The following is a 4,268-nucleotide window of genomic DNA, read 5'->3' on the forward strand; positions in this document are numbered from 1 at the left end:
GAAATCTGTCTAGTTTCAGACTCCCTTACCCAGGGGAAAATATCTTGGTTGTTCACTCTATCCATGCCCCTCATGACTTTATAAACCACTATAAGGTCACCCCTCAGCCTCTGATGCTCCAGGGAAAACAGCCCCAGCCTGTTCAGCCTCCGTCTACAGCTCAAACCCTCCAACATCCTTGTAAATCTTTTCTAAACCCTTTCAAGTCTCAAAACACCCTTCCTATAACAGGGAGACCAGAACTGAAAAAAGAAGCACGGTGGCTCAGTGGTTAGCTTTGCTGCCTCACAGCGCCAGAGACCCGGGTTCAATTCCTGCCTCGGGCGACTGTCTGTGTGGGTTTCCTCCGGGTGCTCTGGTTTCCTCCCACAGTCCAAAGATGTGCAGGACAGGTGAATTGCTAAATTGCCCATAGTGTAGGTGGATTAGTCAGGGGTAAATGTAGGGGAATGGGTAAGACCATAAGACATAAGAGTGGAAGTAAGGCCATTCAGCCCATTGAGTCCACTCCACCATTCAATCATGGCTGATGGGCATTTCAACTCCACTTACCCGCATTCTCCCTGTAGCCCTTAATTCCTTGTGACATCAAGAATTTATCAATCTCTGCCTTGAAGACATTTAGTGTCCCGGCCTCCACTGCACTCCGCGGCAATGAATTCCACAGGCCCACCACTCTCTGGCTGAAGAAATGTCTCCGCCTGATGGTGCTTTAACCTGGGGGACACCAGAGAGGGGGGGAGGGGGAGTGAGGGCGGGGTGTGTGTGTGTGCTGTTTCAGAAGAAACGCCCCTTTCCCCAGGAAAGGGAGTGCAAATCTAGTTGGCGTAGGTTTAAGGCGAGAGGTGAAAGATCTAAAGGGATCTAAGGGGCAACTTTTTCACACAGAGGGTGTCGCGTGTATGGAATGAGCTGCCAAGGGAAGTGGTGGAGACTGGTACAGTTACAACATTTAAAAGGGATCTAGATGGGTATAGGAATGGGAAGGGTTAGAGCAATATGGGCCAAATGGTAACCTCAGCTAGTGTGGGAATTGAACCCACACTGTAGGCATCACAATGCACCACAAACCAACAGCCCAGCCAACTGGGCAAACTGGAGAGAATGTCTGTGATCTGGAACACACTGCTCAGAGTTTGGTGCAGGCAGTTCCAATCAACACTTACAAGGAAACATTAGATTATTATTTGTAAAGGAAGAATGTGTGGCATTTCGGGGAGAGTGCAGGGGAATGAAGCCAAGGGGATTGCTGTTTTGGAGAGCCAATACAGATATGATGAGCTAAATGGCCACTTTCTGGGTCATAAACATTCTGTGATTGAACTTGTGAGATAGAACTGTTCCCCCAGTGAGAGTCAGCCCCTTCTGAAACTGGTTACAATTTCCCACATCACTTGGCTATTTGTTGCTAGTCAAATCTCCCTTTGTACACTGCCCCAGTCCCAACTGCTCTGCAATAGGTTTTTATCAACTGCTTGAATCATCAGCTGACCAAACAGCACTTAAATTGAGTGTAAGGGAAGGTTTTAAAAAGTGCAATAATCCTTCAAATATCTCTTGCTTTTAAAGCAATAAATTTTCCCATTTCATTCCACAATCAACAATAAGGAAAATAAAAGGAAAGTGTTTTATGAGAGATAAAGGGACGGAGAAAGAAAAATAGAGATAGAGAGAAAGAGAGATGGACAGAGCTCCTGGGGGTTATCACTGACCAGAAACTGAACTACATTAACTCTACAAATATTGTGGGTACAGGAGTAGATCAGAGACTCGGAAGTCTGCAACATTTCTGTTCAAAGGCTTATCCGCCATGTTCAAAGTACAAGTCAGGAGTGAGATGGAATACTCTCAAATTGCCTGGTTGAGTGCAGCTGCACTCAATACCAGTGAGGACAAAGCATCCCGCTTGATTGGTGCCACATCCACAAATATTCACTCCGTCTACCACTGATGCTCAGTAGCAGCAGTGTGAACCATCTACAATGTGCACTGCAGACATTCACCAAGGTTCCTTAGTCAGTATCTTCCAAACTCGTGACCTAGACAATCTAGAAGGATGAGGGCAGCAGATACAAGGGAACGCCACCCCCAGCATGTTCCTGACAACATCCTGAATTTGGAAATATATCACCGTTCCTTCAATGTCTCTAAGTCAAGCTCCTGGAATGGAATTGTGGGTCTACCTGCAGCACATTGAGTCACAGAATCATACAGCATGGAAACAGACCCCATTGGTCCAACATGTCCATGCCGAACATAATCCCAAACTAAACCAGTCCCACCTGCCTGCGTTTGGCCCATCTCCCTCTAAACCTTTCTCAATTACGTACCTGTCTAAATGTCTTTTAAATGTTGTAACTACCACTTTCTCTGGCAATTCATTCCACATACGAGCCACTCTCTGTAAGACAAGGTTGCTGCTCACGTCCCTTCTAAATCTTTCTCCTCTCACTTTAAAAATATGCCCCTTAGTTTTGAACTCCCCCTAGTTTGGGGAAAAGACCTTTGCCATTCACCTTATCAATGCCCCTCATGATTTATGAACCTCCGGTGAAAAAAGTCCCAGCCTATCCAGACTCTCCTGAGAGCTCAAACTGTTCATTCCCCTGAACGTTCCTGGTAAATCTTGTCTGATCACTCTCCAGATTAATAATATCCTTCCTATATTGTCTGAGTTGAGATGTCACCTGTTTTTATAACACCTTGTTATCTCAACAATGTAACTTAAAAGAGGTTCTAGGATTTACATATTAATGAACCAAAACCTGCCACCCATTCTAAAAGATGAAAGACTTGACAGCAATCTAGTTTTGTTCAATATATCATTTTAATTGCATAATACTTTTGCTATAAATTCTGTGTCTTATGATCCTGCTCCACAACCACCTGATGAAGGAGCAGCGCTCCGAAAGCTAGTGCTTCCAAATAAACCTATTGGACTATAACCTGGTGTTGTGTGATTTTTAACTTTGTCCACCCCAGTTCAACACCAGCACTCTACATCAATCCTTCCTATAACAGTTAAAAATCACACACAACACCAGGTTACAGTCCAACAGGTTTATTTGGAAGCACTAGCTTTCGGAGCACTGCTCCTTCATCAGGTGGTTGTGGAGAATAGGATTGTAAGACACAGAATTTATAGCAAAAGTTTACAGTGTTTTGTAACTGAAATTATATATTGAAAAAGACCTAGATTGTTTGTTTTTTTTAAAAAAAATTGCGATTTTCATATGAAAGAACTGAAACCAACATGGTCATTCTAAAAGACGAGAGATTTAACAAACAATCCAGGTCTTTCTCAATATATAATTCCAGTTACAAAACACTGTAAACTTTTGATTAGATTAGATTACAGTGTGGAAACAGGCCCTTCAGCCCAACAAGTCCACACCGACCCGCCGAAGCACAACCCACCTATACCCCTACATTTACCCCTTACCTAACACTACGGGCAATTTAGCCTGGCCAATTCACCTGACCTGCACATCTTTGGACTGTGGGAGGAAACCGGAGCACCCGGAGGAAACCCACGCAGACACGGGGAGAACGTGCAAACTCCACACAGTCAGTCACCTGAGGCGGGAATTAAACCCAGGTCTCTGGTGCTGTGAGGCAGCAGTGCTAATCACTGTGCCACCGTGCTGCCCCAAATTTGCTATAAATTCTGTGTCTTACAATCTTATTCTCCACAATCACCTGATGAAGGAGCAGTGCTCTGAAAGCTAGTGCTTCCAAATAAACCTGTTGGACTATAACTTGGCGTTGTGTGATAGTTGTACACCCCATTTGTCTCCAAGTCATTCCTACAACAGGGCATTGCAATGGTTCACAAAGGCAGCTCACCGCCACCTTTTCAAGGGGCAGTTAGGGGCAGGCAATAAATGCTGGGCCCAGCCAGTGATGCCCATGTCACATGAGCAGATGCAATGTGCTGCTCCACTCCCTGGATCATTGACTGATGCTGAGAGGGGTCATGTGCTGCTCCATCTGGTGGAGGCAGCTACAGTCCCCGCAGTAGCCACAGGGGGCGCTGCACCGGGGCCGGAACCAATGTTCAGGGACCGCGGGGACCGGGATCCGGGCGGGACCTGGGTCCCCCCTCCCCCGGCTCCGGGCAGCTCATACTGTGATTCCAGGCTCGGAGCTAGGCCCCGGGGGCTTCCGACAGAGACACAGAGGCAGGGACCCGCTCATAACGATACCGACCCCCGTCACAATCCCCTCCCGGGGGGGGAGGAAGGTATGGGGGGGGGGTTGAGAAGGGA

The 4,268-nt window shown here is 46.5% G+C and overlaps 1 protein-coding gene across 1 annotated transcript in view; it reads left to right on the forward strand.

Annotated features, from left to right (window-relative positions):
• Positions 1 to 3,993: 3,993 nt before the first annotated feature.
• Positions 3,994 to 4,268, forward strand: part of gemin7 (gem (nuclear organelle) associated protein 7) — a 2,489-nt gene continuing 2,214 nt past the window's right edge. Inside the window, exon 1 of the mRNA XM_043681090.1 lies at positions 3,994 to 4,243. The gene's annotated coding sequence lies outside the window, so the exon portion shown is untranslated. The remainder of the gene's footprint in view (positions 4,244 to 4,268) is intronic.

Source organism: Chiloscyllium plagiosum, chromosome 41 (genome assembly GCF_004010195.1).
Source record: "Chiloscyllium plagiosum isolate BGI_BamShark_2017 chromosome 41, ASM401019v2, whole genome shotgun sequence".
NCBI lineage: Eukaryota > Metazoa > Chordata > Chondrichthyes > Orectolobiformes > Hemiscylliidae > Chiloscyllium > Chiloscyllium plagiosum.